This window comes from Ambystoma mexicanum, chromosome 2p (assembly GCF_040938575.1).
Source record: "Ambystoma mexicanum isolate Mex_15411 chromosome 2p, UKY_AmexF1_1, whole genome shotgun sequence".
Taxonomy (NCBI): Eukaryota; Metazoa; Chordata; class Amphibia; order Caudata; family Ambystomatidae; genus Ambystoma; species Ambystoma mexicanum.
Genome location: NC_090923.1, coordinates 318,747,953 through 318,765,552, shown reverse-complemented (window position 1 = coordinate 318,765,552; position 17,600 = coordinate 318,747,953).

Below are 17,600 nucleotides of genomic sequence, written 5' to 3'. Positions count from 1 at the left end.
AAATCTCACCATGCCACAAGTCCCACATAGCAATCTTGAGTTTCTATATACCTTTTGAAACTTTCTGATCCTTTTTTTGTGTTCGATCTGTCAGCGCACAGTGCGCATGTCCGCGGACCGCACACAAGCACCCCTATAAAAGACCACGCCCAAGAGCCTATTCCCATTGTGTTTCTGGCTATTCTTCAGAACACAGTGATTTTTGCTGCCACCTGCAGACTACACCATCATCGACATGGCATCCTTGGCTGCTGAACTGCCACTTGGTGCTGCACCTGCTTCAGCACCACCACCTCCCCCTCCACCACCACCACCTCCCCAAGGGCCTGAAGAGGGGAACAGGACTGAGGATGCTGAGGAGGAAGAAGAGGATGATGAGAATGAGGTAGAGGAAATCCCTACTACCCGCACTAGGCGTGAGTCTTGGGTGTGGCGGTTATTTACCATTCATGGGAATGGTCCTAAGGCTCGTGCGAACCATGTTACCTGCAATGAGTGCAAAATGATACTCAGTCGCGGGAAGCACGGTAACTACAGCTTTGGGACCACTACTATGAAGCGACACCTGAGGTCATTTCACTCTGGGGCTATTCGCAGGGTTGTACCTTGCGAAGAACGTAGCAGGTTGATTTCCTCTACTTCATCCTCTGTTTCTGATCCTGTCACCACAAGGACCACCCCTGTGGGACAGCGTCTTTCTCAAGCTGCCTCACAGGCCATACAGAATGCTGATGACCCTTACCTTTCGAGGGTCACAGTTGTATGTATGTACTGTGACACAGTACTCTGCAGGGGGGAGCGACTTCGGAGTGCTTTTGAGACTATCGTCTCAGAGCACGAGAAGACCTGCTCACTACCCAAATAAAACCCACTCTACATCTTCCTCTCTCAGCTCGCCCTTTCCTATCCCTGTGGTTGGTGTCCCCCCCTTTACCCTCCTTTACCCTCCTCTCCTAGTGTGTCGTGTCTGAAAAACCAAAAAAAATACAAAATTACAAAAATCAAAAAAAAATAAGGCTCTTTTCAGAGCCGCCTTTCCCAGTTAGAAAATAGAAGTGAAAATAAATGAAGCAGGGCTCTTTGTATTTTTTAGAAGTCCGCGGACAGTTCGCGAACATTAAAAAAATTGGGTTGCTACTCCATCACAAACATTGTAATTTTCTCTGGAAAGAAGTGGTGGCTCTGAAAAGAGCCTTTGGGTGGTGTTTGTAAGTCAAAAATTGTAAATGCTTAACATCTACTTCAAAATCGTTGTTGTAATTCCAAAAAAGGTCGCAATGCATTTTGTACATTTCTCAGAAAAATCTGATTGCCAGCATAAGTAAGATGGACTCCATCTCTGCGAAAAATGTATCTGCTACAAAACATAATATTTTCATTGTGAAAAGAAGACATGCCAAAATCTCTTAGAAAGCCACAAACAGCCTTATTAACATTGTGCCTTGCTTTTTCCATTTGTGGACCAAATGAAGAAGAATGAAGCCACATTTGTCTCTGCGCAATCCGTGAAAATATCACTTGAGAATTAGGAAACATGTCCATAACCTTCCTCAGTCCTTCTTTCATAGCAAATTGCAAAAAAATTCCAGTCACATGTCCTAAACTGTTCCCTCCACAATGAATTACAATTATGTCTGGATGTTGCTCTGTCTCCAAAGTAGCACAGAGAGGTAGCAAGTCCAACCACTTCATTCCACGTACTCCATGCCAGTGTACTTCCACATGTGGGAATCCAAGATCTACAGCTACTCCACAGCTTTCTGCATGCACCTTCAACCAATGTATCCACGAATCTCCTAAAATCCAAACAATCTGTTTTCTGAAACACACAGGCATAGCTATCTTTTGTTCTCTCAGCAAAAAGAGTATCTGAGAAAATCTCTCCTGGCACAACACACCCACCAAACTTTCCTGACCAATCCCTTTCAGTGCTTATTCTCATTTGCATGACTTCTGAACCCAAAAATCCCCGGATGTAACTCCCGATGTCCGCGAACTACCGCCATGTCCGCGGACATATCGTAACATGAACAGCCCTTCTACCATTTCCACTACACTCTCTCCGCCATTCCCTCATTGGATGTACCTCAAAAATCACATGACCATGCACCAATCACATTCAAGACCTCTACATCTAACTGCATCATCATAGATCAGCACTGCAAATGTACTCTGAATCTCTCTGAGTACAAGTGTCATATCATTGGCAAGCAGCATCTACCAGAAATACTGTACAAGTCTTCAAAATTTCTACTTGCAGCTCCATGCATATCCATATGCATGAACACAAACTTCAGGTATGCATATTTTCTGTATAGTAGATGACATAGCTCTCAACCATTTTTGTTTTACAGGCGGGTGAAATCACCCGATTTTGTTTTTGGCGGGTGAGACGCCCATCGGAATGAATGGGCGTGCAGGAGGCTTGGCGGGTGAGTCTGCCCTTTACAAGGCGTGTGACACCCGCCAAAAGCGTGTGAGTTGAGAGCTATGGTAGATGAACACATTTTCAAACAGACTTTTACCTTGTAAAATCTGTAAAATGAATTTACTGTACTTTTTTCAATTTCCTAAAATCAACTATCACTTATACACCTTTATACTTTTTACTTTCTTTATACACACACACTCAAATCATGTTAAACTAACATTTTTTAAATGAAATATATAGACTACATATATTCAAACAAAATTGCATGCAAACACAATCTATGTTTAAACCTTTATAAAAATACTTATACAATTTCATATTTTTTGTTTTTATTTATTTATTTACTTAATTACTTTAAATTAGACATGACATTGAGGCGCTATTACCTAGAACAGTTTACTTACAGAAATAGTGGTATTCAATAATATATTATAAATTTCACAAGACATAGTAAAGATATTTTATTTTTGCTACAGTTAGTCATTCAATACAATTTGTTCATTAAGAACATATCATATGTACTGAACTGATGCAATGTATCTTATGTAAATAAATTAGTTTAATGGTTTTACAGAAGGCACTGAGGATTTCAATTAAAAAAATCAATATCTAAATTAAAAACAGTGCTATATACAAACAAAGTTACTAATTTGAAGCTTTTACAGTTGCAGTGAAGACCAGTTTCCTGAAAAGAAGCAGCCGAATTTGAAGAAGAAAGAAAAACTAAGAAGTTACCTGTTAATTTTAAAAAAAACGTAAGTAAAATATCACCATAATATTTATATTATTAATCAAATATACTATAACATTAATACGAGCTATTTTGGTTTCTTAAAATAGAGATTTTGTACCATTTTGTCCAAAAATTTCCATGTCTTAAACAGCGATTTACAACCAGAATGGCCCACGAATTCCTATTTTTGGACACACAAATTAGCCAACTGAACCACTGCAATTTTCATATTATAGAACAAACAACTGTTTTAATTGTATACATTAGATTTACTATTTGTACTTTTCCACACCACTAGCTTACTTTTTTTTTGTCATCTGAACCCCAGTTTAGTAACACATAAATTCAAGAATACCTATCCCTACTAGTTTTAGTTCCCAATGCACAATCACACACCATTACATACATCTTTATCATCTTACTCAAACACTCATGCACACAGCACACATACATTCCAAAACACCCCAACCCATATCTTCTTTATTTTTTTCAGCAGACCCTAAAGAATGCCTACCAAAAGACAACTCCGTAGAAAGCAACGCAAAATTAGAGCAAATGAAAATAAAGGTGTCCAACATAAGCATCCATCTCTAGCAGAATTTGTAAAAAAAGTTGAAACAAAACAGCTAATACAATCATTTAGTGAAACACAAGAAGTTTCAAGTACAACAACTTCGCTTCCTCTATCAAAATGTAAAACAAACCAAAAAACAATTAACAGAAAATCAGCTATCAGTACAGATAAAACTACTTCTTCAAATTTTAATATAGTGCAAAGTAAGCATACCAAGAAAAGTATTTTAGTCAAAATATACTGTCACAAAGTCCTTCAAAATCTTATAAAAACAGGAGAGAAATCAGGTTCAAAGCTTAAAACCTATTGTAGGAAATTAATCTTAGAAGCATTTCTTCTCAAAAGAAATTTATTTATTTTACTGTTAAACAAAATGAAACCACTAACAAAACTAACAACTAAATTACAAAAAAGACTTCTCAATAAGCGAAATGTCAACAGAAAGAACTTCTTAAGTATATGCGGAGGTGAATGGAATCACACTACGAGCACAGAACCATATTTTAATGAAGAAGCGTACAAACAAAGGCAAACGAATACAATTGCCATAAATAGCAGTGGTCGAGGTTATGAAAAAGTGAATAATACCATAATGGAACAAGAAGTACTCCTTACAAAAATATGCCCTGAAAACTTAGAATTACCCCTCCATTCAACTGCATCAGAACGTCTAGTGTACAAATGGCCATGCACGTCAATGTGTAACATTCCCAAACAATGTTTCAAATCTTTACACCAATTCCTCAATAAATATGTAAAAAGCAAAGACAAAATCAAAATTAAATTACTGCAAAATATAGATACCTGTCCAGTGCGCAAGTACACAGGACTACAAGGACATTCATTGGCCTGCATTACAGGACCTACTTGTAAAACCACTTTCCATGATATCAAAAGGAGATCAACACATCATTCAACTATAAGAAATCTAGTCTATAAACTGTACTATGCTAAAAGTCCTGCTTTAGCACTAGCAAAGTTAAATAACATCCTTCTACATGGTACAGCAAAAGACCTACTTGAAGAAATTCACTGTATCCAGAAAAAATATTTTGGAAGTGAAAGCCATTTACAGAATGAAATAGCTTTAAACCAATTAAGCAACAATTCTACACATGGCAACCTTTTGCTAAACACATACAAAAAAGAAATACTAAAATTTAAAAGTACATCAGCTGAAGAACCAAACCATGTATGTGTATGTTGCCGTAGAATTTTTTATAAAAGTAACACAAAAACTGTGGACCTATCATATAAAATAGAAGACAATGAAGATTCTAAATGGTTTGAATTAGCTCTCTACCGTCTAGCAGAAAACAAATATGAAATAACTGAGCCCTTAATACTTTGAAGTTATTGCACTACAAAACTTGACAACAACCAAACTCCTTCACATGCTATCACAAATAATTTGGAATTATACCCAGTACCAAAACCTCTACAACAACTTAATTTATATGAGAACATCATAATTCAAACAGTACACCCATTTCAAGCAATAATACGCCTTCAACCAAAAACAGCAAAATTACCTCCCTCTGAATTGGTAAAAGGCATTCGTGGAAAAGTAGTTTATTTACCATTAAATCTAAAAGAAAAAGTGCATACTCTAGGAGTGCAACGTCCAATGCAGCAATCTTTAATTATATTAGTAAATGGAGTACCTACAAAAGACAAAAAAATATGGCAACAGCTGGTAGATTTATATAAAGTTAGACAAGCCTTCCAATATCTTAAAGAGAATAATGAATATTACAAAGAAATTAATATTGAAGAAAACTTGAAAGATACAACTGAAATAATTCAAGAAACACAAGAAGCTGGTCAATTTGAGCTACTAGATCCTGCTACAATATCAAATACTTTAGACCATTATACAATTCATCCTTTGCACTGTAATGACACAGTACAAGATGTACTAGAAACTTACCAAATGCGTCAAACAAAAGGATCGCCAATCAGTATATGGGAAAAAAGTATAGAAGCACGTGCTTTTCCTCTACTCTTTCTTACTGGCAAAGGAGGAAGGTATGATGATAGACCTATTCAAATATCAGCTTCAGAATACCGCTCATTACGGATGTATTCTGAAGATCCCAGATTTAGACAAAATGTGGAATACATATTCCACCTACTCTTTGAAAGTGAACTAGCAACTGTATGTTACGGAGTTGCACACATATTAAAATCAGGATCACACTTTCAAAATATGACAGCTACACAATTAATAGAGAAAGTGCAACAAAAGGATGAGGTTTTACTATCAAATATTACAAATCTATTAGCAAATATGCGTGGTACTAAAGAGTACTGGTTTCGCCGTCATGGAGATGTACGTTGTATGATCAGAAACCTTGGCCCACCCACTTGGTTTGTTACATTAAGTTGTGCAGAATATGCATGGGAAGATTTACATGATTTCCTACACATATCAAATAAAAACAAAACAAACATAGATATTCTAACACCTGGAGAACTTTGTTCTTTGGGTCCTGTTAATGTTTCAAGATATTTTCACCATCGCTTCATTGCTATGCTACATTTTATTTGTAATAAAACTGTTCCTCCCCTTGGAGAAGTGCAACACTTCTTTTGGAGAAAAGAATACCAAGCCAGAGGAGCACCACATATCCACATGCTTTTATGGATTAAAGATGCTCCTAAATTTGGTCAAGACAGTGATGCCACTGTTTTACAGTTTATTGAAAAATATGTCACTTGTGAAATTCCATCAGAAGCCACAAATAGTGATCTTCGTGCACAAATTTTACAATTTCAAAGACACAAATGTGGAAAATATTGTCGTCGCAAATACAAAAACAAAGGCAAATATTACACCAAATGCCGATTTGGTTTCCCTAGACCAGTTACAAATACAGGTCAAGTAAACAACCTCATGTCTTCAGTTAGACATAGTGTTAAAGGTAAGTCACCTAAAAATACATATTACATAAAAAGAAAAGAAGAAGAAAAATATATCAATGATTATAATGCAATCATTGCCCACTTATGGAATGCAAACATAGATGTGCAGTACATTGCAGACAATTCTACTGCAGTTGCACGATATGTCACAGCATACTTAACTAAAGCAGAAAAGACAGAGCTCTAAGACCTCTGCAATGACCTGTCATCAGATAAAACAGTATCTCAGAAAATATACAGCTTGGGCATAAAAATGCTCACCCATAGAGAATGTGGATCTTAAAAAGCAGCTGATCGTTTAACTGGTACTTCATTGTATGGTAAATCTGAAAATATAGTATGGCGAAGTCTTGGTCCAGCTAAATCTAGAAAACGAGTTCTAAAATCATATGAAGATATAGAAATAATAGCCAAACATGGTCCCAACAGCCAAGACATTTTAAAAAACAATTTATTGGACACATACTACCCAAACAGAAGTACTACTTTGGAAAACATGTGTCTATACCAAATAGCCCAAAACTACACATACAAAAATAATATGAAACCTGATGAAAAAAAAGGTAAATATAGAGTGACAGACTGTGAAGGCAGCTTAGTTAAACTCACTAAACCAAATTTAATTAATCATATCAAATTGTCATTGAAGACTCCTCAACATAAAGAAGTATATTACATGTCCCTGCTACAACTCTTCAAACCATGGAGAAAAGAAGAACAATTACTAGATAACTATGACTCATATGAGGATGCTTTCAAAGCAAATGAAAGCACTATAACTGATGTAAACTTTACACAGTACAAAACAATGTTGCACAATGAACAGCAACATGAAGAAGAACTCCAAGCCCAACTAGATAAGGATACTCCTGACAGTAGTCAACCTTCTGTAACAGGAAGCCAAGAACCACTGGGAGAACCACTAATAACAAATGAGGCAGAATTAGCTATGATAGAAGTAGAAAACACCATGTGTCAGTATGAAGATAAGGAAGACTTAACTATACTACAATCAAAACTAAACAATGAGCAAAGTAGCATTTTTCAAGAAGTAACAAAACAAATTGCACATGGTGTAAAACATGAAAATAAAGAATGTTCCTGCCATAATTATGAACCTATACTACTGTACGTCAGTGGTGAAGCTGGTTCTGGCAAAACATTCATAATCAAAATCATTAGTAAGTTCCTTCAACAATTGACAAACAACAAACTGTCAGCTGTTGTCACTGCCCCCACAGGTTTAGCTGCCAACAACATAGGTGGTGTTAGATTACACCGATTACTACTATTACCAGTAGAACACCAGAACAAATTAGACTATTCCAAACTTTCTGCAGAAGCTGCAATGGAATTACGCAGAGTATTGAAACAAATGAAAATGCTACTAATAGATGAAGTGAGCATGGTCTCCAACCTGATGTTAGCTTTGATTCCCCTCAGATTACAAGAAGTACTCAAAACAGACTATGAAGAGCTCTTTGCAGGAAAACACATTATTGTTTTTGGAGATCTGCTTCAATTAACACCAGTAAAAGGTGAACCTATTTTTAAAACATTAGGGCACAAACTCTGCCGTAAAACTGTTGGCAGCATTGGAAATGTCAACCTTTGGCAACATTTCCAATACAGAGAATTAACAGAAAACATGCGCCAATCTGCAGATCTAACTTATGCCAACATTTTAAAAAGTTTGAGAGTTGGTATACTTTCTAAAGAAGCAGAAGCAACATTGAAAATCCGGCACATTAATGCACTTTATGGCGATAATGCATGTGCTACAGATGTTATTGAACAATTAGCCCACAAAAATGTCAATTGTATGGCTTTAATGCCAACTCTTGCAAGCTGTTTCAAATTCAATGAAATCATGCTAAGTAAAGAAATGCAACCAATAATGGAAATTAGCGCCACAGACAAACTAGATGTACATGGTATGACACTACCCATGTGTGACCAAGCCACAACAAGACTAAATAATTTAGAAAAATCAATCTCAAACACAGCAGGCTTAGAAAAGATGTTAAAATTATCCTTAAATTGCAGAGTAATGCTTAAACGTAACCTTGACGTGGACCAAGGACTAGTTAATGGAGCACTGGGTACAGTTGTTGGCTTTCAAACATACCCACGTGACAACAAAATTCAGTTTGTCAATATACTCTTTGACAAACTTTCAGAAGTAAAAAGGATAGGACGCTCAACAGCTAGATTCCTTCTCTTCAAAGATATGTATGTACGCAGAGAACAATTTTCTCTAACTCTTGCATACGCAGTCACGATTCATAAATCACAAGGTCTTGCCCTAGACAAAGCAATGATAGATATTGGTAACACAGTCTTTAAAGAAGGCATGAGCTACGTAGCACTATCACGCTTACGTACACTTGACGGTCTATTTCTAATCAACTTTGATGCAAGTAAAGTAAACGCTGATATTCCTTGCATTTTAGAATATAATAGACTTCGCTCACTATACACTCCCCATCTAAACACATATTCTGTTCCACAAAAACTAAAACGTTGTAAAAGAAAACTAAATCAAACAGAAATGCAACAGGACGTCACTGCAAATCCTCCAAAGAGAGTAAAAGAAACTAATACTTCATCAAGTACCACAAACAAAAAAGAATCAATTAGAGAAAGTAAACCAGGTACTTCTTTAAAGAAGGAAGACAAACTCCAAAAAAAGCAGTTAGATACAGAACTACATGGACCATTTAAATTCTCAAATATAGTTGGTGTAAGTTGCTATGCAAATGTAGCAATGAATATTCTATTTCAATTACCACCAATTGTTGACAACATTTACTCACACAGTACAGACCCATTGTGTTTGCAAATGTTAGTACTTCACAGAAATGTAGCAAACAATCCTGACAACACATATAGTGTTTTTGGAATAAGACGACAATTGGACTACTGTGCTGGAATGGTGAAATTCACTATAAACTCACAGGAAGATCCACAAGAATTTCTAATGTACTTACTACAAGTACTGGAAAATAAAAACATACCTATAAATTAAATCTTTCAGATTTCATACATGTGGAAACATACATGCACTCTCTGCAACAATGTGACACAAGAAGAAATCCCCAATGAACGCTTCATATATATAGCAATACCAAATTGTGAATCCATTCCATTTCAGCAACTTGTACAAAATGCAAACCATGGTACATTATGCTCTACCTGCAATTCAGATAATCGCTCCACGTTAGTAATACAAACACATAGTAAATACGTAATACTAATGCTTCTACGTTACAATGCAGATGGTACCAAAAACAACTACAAGCTGACTGGATTCACACATGGTCAAATATCCCTTGGTAAGAAATCCTTCACAACAATAGGTATAATCTACCACGCAGGAGCCACAACCAATTCAGGGCACTACACTGCATATATAAAAAAGAAATGTGGATGGTTTGAATGTAATGATAGTACCATTACTCTAAAGCAGAGATTACCAGCAAATCTTACAAACGCTTATTTGATGTTCTTAAAACCAAAATTTGATAAATAAACTGTATTTAAACCTTTAAATAAATTTATGTTAAAAAAATATAAACTGTTAGAATACTCCAAAAGCTATCTAACTACTCAAAGATTCTACAACAACTAATCAGATAAATTAATACCACTAAATTAGACCAAAGAATACACAGTTAGAATACGCCAATTGGTATCTAACTGTCCCAAAATTATAAATTTGTGTTAAAATAATATAAACTGTTAGAATACTCCAAAAGCTATCTAACAGCTCAAAGATTCTACAACAACTAATCAGATAAATGAATACCACTAAATTAGGCCAAAAAATACACAGTTAGAATACGCCAATTGGTATCTAACTGTCCCAAAATTTAACAATATCCAAATAGATAAATCAAAACCACTAAAATATATTAAAAAAATAGACAGTTAGAATATGCCAATTGGTATCTAACTGCTCCAAAATTTTATAATACCAAAACAAATGAAGAATCTGTTACTGCTCCAAAAAAAATAGAACAAAGCAAAGTATAAAGCATTAGCCAGAAACAACAAGTGAACACTGAAAACAAACAAACAAATAAACTGTAGCATAACAGAAAAAGGTTTTTTTTTTAATCCAACATGGATTTTTTTTTCTCCCACAGACCCAATGATTTTAGCAACAAATACAGAAACTGAGCAAATTGCACAGTACTCTGATTATAAAAGTATATTGCTTATACAATGTAATAAGTCATTACAAAATACTAATACTAACATGCTATTTTCTTTTATCACAGAAATGAAGAAGAAAAACATGGACTCCCATTACTAGACCAAACAGTAAGTATACAATAATAAGGACAACCATAGCAGCATATCACATCCATAGTATCTAATACCTTTGTTCCTTATACATTTGTTTTTCACCCAAAGTTATAAGCAAATATGAATGTGATATGCTGCGGTGGTTGTTGCCAGGGCATACAATCTTGGGTGCATGGCCAAATGGCCATGCACCCAAGACTCTATGCCCTGGCAACAACCACCGCAGCATATCACATCCATAGAGTCAAACATTTCAACTATGATCTATGGGAAACTTTTAATGTCCGCGAACAATGTGAGTGTTCTTAGAACACTTTGAACTTGCCAGCGAACAATACGGACACCGTTTTCAGGACTACCCCTACGAACATTTCAGAACAACGCGATAGTTCTTAGAACACTTTCAACTTAACAACGAACAATACGGACAGCGTCCTAAGGACACCCCCTACGAACATTCCAGGACAACGGGAGTGTTCTTAGAAGCGTCTTCAGAACACCACCATCTTGTTTATTTGCAAACATTTCAGGACACCGCGAGTGTTCTTAGGACACATTCAACTTGACAAAGAACAATACGGACAGCGTCCTCAGGACACCCCCTATGAACACTCCCCGGACACCGGGAGTGTTCTTAGAAGCGGCTTCAGAACACCACCATCTTGTTTATTTGCGAACATTTCAGTACACCGCGAGTGTTCTTAGGACACATTCAACTTGACAGAGAACAATACGGACAGCGTCCTCAGGACACCCCCTACGAACACTCCCCGGACACCGCGAGTGTTCTCAAAAACGTCTTCAGAACACCCCCATTTTGTTTATTTGCAAACATTTCAGGACACCGCGCGTGTTCTTAGAACACATTCAACTTGACAGAGAACAATACAGACAGCGTCCTCAGGACACCACCTACGAACACTCCCCGGACACCGCGAGTGTTCTTAGAACAGTTTCACTTTGCTTGCGAACAAAACGGACACATATTGACTCCTTAGAACACCCCCTAGTCAGTTTATTTAGAACATTTCAGAACACCTGTGATGGCCGCAAACAAATCGAACACAAAAAGAACGTCTAACACATAAAAAGCACAACTTTCATCCTATCTCATACACTCCCACCCTCCCCAAACACTCCTACACACCAACACACTCTACAAAATACACATTTTGAACAAAGTTTCACCACGCTGTCCGGGGACGTCCGCGAATCCAAGATGGCGGGCGCTACCGAAAAATCTGACGCGCTTCACGCTCCACGCCGTCCAATCAGCGAACACTTTGCATGTCCGCGAACATCACGCAAGACGATTGATAAAGAAATGCCATCTTCTTTAAAATTAACAGCATTACTGGCAACAATATTCTCATTGTTACAGAAGAACATACCAGCTCTAAGCATGAAGGCAAACATGGCTCGGTTGATGACACACCTAGCAATATTTTGCTGAGAACAAAAACTGAACTATTGTCCCATATTGCCCTAGGTAGTAATCCAGAAAAAATTACTTTTGCATTTGGAAGGATCTTCATTACTGCTTGAACCAAGCGTTCCAAATCAGCCAACAAAGTAGGGGCACTGACGTTGCCCAAATGGAAAGCACCATAGTGCAAAACTACCACATGCGGACTGTTCATCGTGGCCATATCCTCACAAACTTGTACAATTCCCTGTACATTGCAATCAGGCACACTGCTCCACACCACCTCCACTCCTTTCACATCAAAGTTCTTTGCAACATGCCTGCATTCAGCGTACTGCTGTAAACCATGCACAAACATATCTCTGAGCACCAACATCCTGACTTTCTCCACTTCTGCCATCTTCACCACACACAGTCTCTTTCAACACAAATCCACAACCTCGACATCTGATTGGCTGATCCGTACAGTCTTCTTTCCATGTTGGATTTCCTGGAAAAACCCGGATGTAGCACGCCCTGTCCACGAACAGCCGCGGTGTCCGCGGACAGCGTCCACTTTACTCTCTGTGCCATTCCCTCATTGCATACAGCTAAGCAATCACACAATACGAATAACGTCCTCAGAACAGCCCCATTTTGTGATTTTTTGAACATTTCAGGACAATTATTATTTCATTATTCAACATATTAACATTACACATATTATACTTTCATCTTATACTCTGCACACAATGCTATGTTTCTCCATTAGTAGCTCAGTATACTAGACAGAATCCCATAATACAATGCTATTTATATCAATGCATCATTCAAAGCACTAATAACGGTGTGATGTTTATTGCAATATCCTTGACACTTTTTTCTAAACATTATAATAAAAATCCCTAGTACACAAATTCCATGAAAAGTACATACACACGTGATGTCATCAGTGATTTCATCAATGACATTTGTGATGTCATCTTTGATGTCCTGGGTGTTAGTTTTAGCAGTGCACGGTGGTGGCTCCAGTTATTTTTCAAAGCTTACCATAACTTGCGATTTTCAGGGGTCTTTCGGCTGTACTTAGAACCATACCGTCCTTTAAACAAACTTTTTTTAATATCACGCAAACAATATACAAACATGGCGTGCAAAAACCAACTTCTACAGATGGCTTTACACAGAATGTTGCAAAGTAAGAATTTATGTTCGTTCACAGTGAAGGTCAGCTGCTTCCACAACTTCTACAGATGGCTTTACACAGAATGTTGCAAAGTAAGAATTTATGCTCGTTCACAGTGAAGGTCAGCTGCTTCCATTTTTTTCTCGGGCCCCGGAGAGGCTCACGAAGCGGACTATAAGGTTGTATTGTGTTTTGACCTTTACAGACAGAGATTGTGATGAAAGACTTCTCTTGAAGGAGTGTTGCTAAAACGTAAGAGAAGATAAAGATGAAATTTCTGAAACGAAACCACTTTTATATATTATATCACTATGCGAAAGATCGTTAGCACACGCGGAGTCGTATGTTGGGAGTGCACCACTCGTAGACAATGGAAATTGCAATTGTACTGTAAGTAACCCTTTAGATTACTTTATACCAAATATAATTACAATAGCGTAGCATTAAAGACCGCTCAAGTTGAACTTGTTCGTTGAAAGTGGCATAATGTTTTCTACCGTGCACTATCACCGCCGAATTGATCCCCTGTCGTTTAGAGGGCTCTGAAAAAGGCAGAAAACACAGGGTGGGTTAATAGAAATAATTTAACCGGTCTATAGGCGGTCAAGCGCTCTACTCGCTGTGCCACTTCACTGTAGCCTGTCAAGTGGCACAGCGAGTACAGCGCTCGCTTTGACATCTGTGCACAGCTTGCTAATGCAATTTTGAATCCCGGCAAGGCCAAACTCAGCCTTTCATCCTTCCGTGGTCGATAAATGAGCACCACACACCGTGGTTAATAAAAAGCACCGCTTAGATACCTCACGGTTCTTAGCGCTATATGAATGGGAAAATATTATTATTTTATTATTAACATACTCTGTTGCACTATCTTCGATAGCAAATATTTTCACGCCCTAATAAATAAAATGATGATTTTTAATGAAGATCGGCTGGTGAGACTAATTTATGTTTTTTAAAACAGGTATGTGGCTCCATTTTGCCTATGTCACGATTTACAGACTCCAGCGGATGGGGTCTTCAACTGCCAGGTGCAGGTCCAAATATGCAACTTCATGACCCTCACCATTTTATGGGACAATCGCCAAGGACCAATATGCCCTTACGCAGTACTAGCGGCTACAAACAACATACCAACCAATAGGGTGGTCTAATGGCTCGTTGTTGGAGCAACCTTCCGATTATCAGAGCGAACATTTACTGCTTTTATCATAAACCAACAGCCTATCTACCGCAAAGGAACAACGCGTGGCTCCAAATAAACTTTTGCTGATCGACAACAGAGACAATAGCAAATCGCTGAATATTCACTAAACATTTCATGTGAAATAAATGTACTTTACCAAATGTACAATCCTGCTGTTTACTTTTAAACCACAGTTTCATATTCCGAATTGTGGCGCACTGAGTTGTAAGCTAATCTAACACCCTCTGTACCGCAAAGGAACATCGCGTGTCTCAAAATGAACTTTTGCGGATCGACAACAAAGACAAATGCAAATTGCTGAATATTCTCTGAACATTTGATGTCAAATAAATGTACTTTACAACATTTACAATCTTGCTGTTTGCTTTTAAATCACAGTTTCATATTCCGAATTGTGGCGCGCTGTGTTGTGACATAATGTGTGTTGTCTTCCGGGTTCTGTGTAAAGTCGCGTAGTACTGGAGACGACTGGGCGCGTTTCATTACGCACCCTGTAACGTCACGGAGAGAGGCGGGGAATATGAATGCTTTGATAATATCAGGCTTAGGGGCGGGAGATATGATTTAGTGTCGCAAAAGCAAGTCAGCCAGGTCAATAGCGCCAGTCATAGGATTATCACATAATGTCGGCGCACACCAGCCGGATTTATCGTTTCTTTAGTGGACAAAAAGTCGGTTGACGCCCCTAGGAAATTGTACTATTAGCGGACAAAAGGAGTGCTCTTAAAACACTTTCACCCTGACAACGAACAATACAAACAACATTCTCAGAACACCCCCATTTTGTGTAATTGCAACCATTTCGGGACACTGCGAGTGTTCTTAGAACACATTCAACTAGACAGATTACAATACAGATTACAATACGGACAGCTTCCTGAGGACACCCCCAGTTTGTGTATTTACGAACAATTAAGTACACTGCGAGTGTTCATAGCTCATTTTTACCTTCCTTGCTAACAATAATGACACATACTCCGTCCTCTAAACACCCCACCATTTAGTTTATTTACAAAATGTCAGAACAGCCGTGTTCTCCGCGGACAAATCGAACGCAACAAAAATGTCTAGCACATAAAAAAACAAAACATTGAACCTATCTCATACTCCCCCACCCTCCCCAAACACTCTTACACACCAACACACGGCACTAAATACAATTTTTTATCCACGTTTCACTGCGCTGTACACGGTCGACTGCGAATACAAGATGGCGGGCGCCACAGAAAATCTGACGCGCTCCACGCCCCTCGCCGTCCAATCAGCGAACACGTCGCATGTCCGCGGACATGACGCAAGGCCATGGGCCAATTGGGGTGCTGTCCGCGGAGCGAACAGGGAAGTCCGTCCGCGAAGCGAACGTAGATATCACTAATTTTTTTGCCTTACATTTTGGTCATTTTTTAAAAAACTACTGGACAGATTTACACCAAATTCAGTCTATGGGGAAAAAAAAAGTTTTGGGACCCCCCCTATAAGTTTTCCCCCCTGGACGAATCCTCACCAAACTTTGCAAATAAATTCAGAATGACCCAACTACTTTTTTTGCAAAGTTTGGTGAGGATCCGTCCAGGGAGAGCGAAGTTATAAGTTATAAGTTATATAAACAGCAACTTAACCATAACTACATGGCCACCACCGTGGCCATGTAATATAAGTTGGTGTTTCCATAGGAAGAGCACTTTTTGGGCGGCTTATAACTTTGCTCTCCCTGGACGAATCCTCACCAAACTTTGCAAAGTATTTGGGCCACTCTGAATTTTTTTGCAAAGTTTGGTGAGGATTTGTCCTGGGGGGGCAAAGTTATAGGGGGGGTCCCAAAACTTTTTTTTCCCCATAGACTGAATGGGAAAACATTTTTGCTCGCGTCTACAGCCCAAACCGCAGGACAGATTTTTTACCAAATTTGGACCAGGAGCATCGGCTTGGTCCCGAAAGCGTGCTTTTGCAAATTTGGTGAAAATCCGTCCAGTAGTTTTTTTTTTAAATGACCAAAAAGTAGGTAAAAAAAAATTAGTGATAACTGTGTTCGGTCCGTGGACACACTTCCTTGTTCGCTCCACGGACAGTGTCCTGATTGGCCAATCGGCTTGCGTGATGTCCGCGGACATGCGACGTGTTCGCTGATTGGACGGCGTGGAGCGTGAAGCGCGTCAGATTTTCGGTAGCGCCCACCATCTTGGATTCACGGGCGTCCGCGGACAGCGCGGTGAAACTTTGTTCAAAATTTGTATTTAGTAGAGTGTGTTGGTGTGTAGGAGTGTTTGGAGAGGGTGGGAGTGTATGAGATAGGATGAAAGTTGTGTTTTTTTATGTGTTAGATGTTCTTTTTGTTTCCATTTTTCTGCGGACATCACGGGTGTTCTGAAATGTTCTAAATAAACTGAATGGGGGTGTTCTGAGGACTCAATATGTGTCCGTTTTGTTCGCAAGCAAACTGAAACTGTTCTAAGAACACTCGCAGTGTCCTGAAATGTTTGCAAATAAACAAAATGGGGGTGTCCTGAGGACGCTGTCCGTATTGTTCGTTGTCAAGTTGAATGTGTTCTAAGAGCACTTGCGGTGTCCTGAAATGTTCGCAAATACACAAAATGGGGGTGTTCTGAAGACGTTGTCGAACACTCGCTGTGTCCTGAAATGTTCACAAATATGAATGGGGGGTTGTGGCTGGCAAGTTGAATGTGTTCTAAGAACACTCGTGGTGTCCTGAAATGTTCGCAAATAAACAAAATGGGGGTGTCCTGAGGACGCTGTCCGTATTGTTCTCTGTCAAGTTGAATGTGTTCTAAGAACACTTGCAGTGTCCTGAAATGTTCGCAAATAAACAA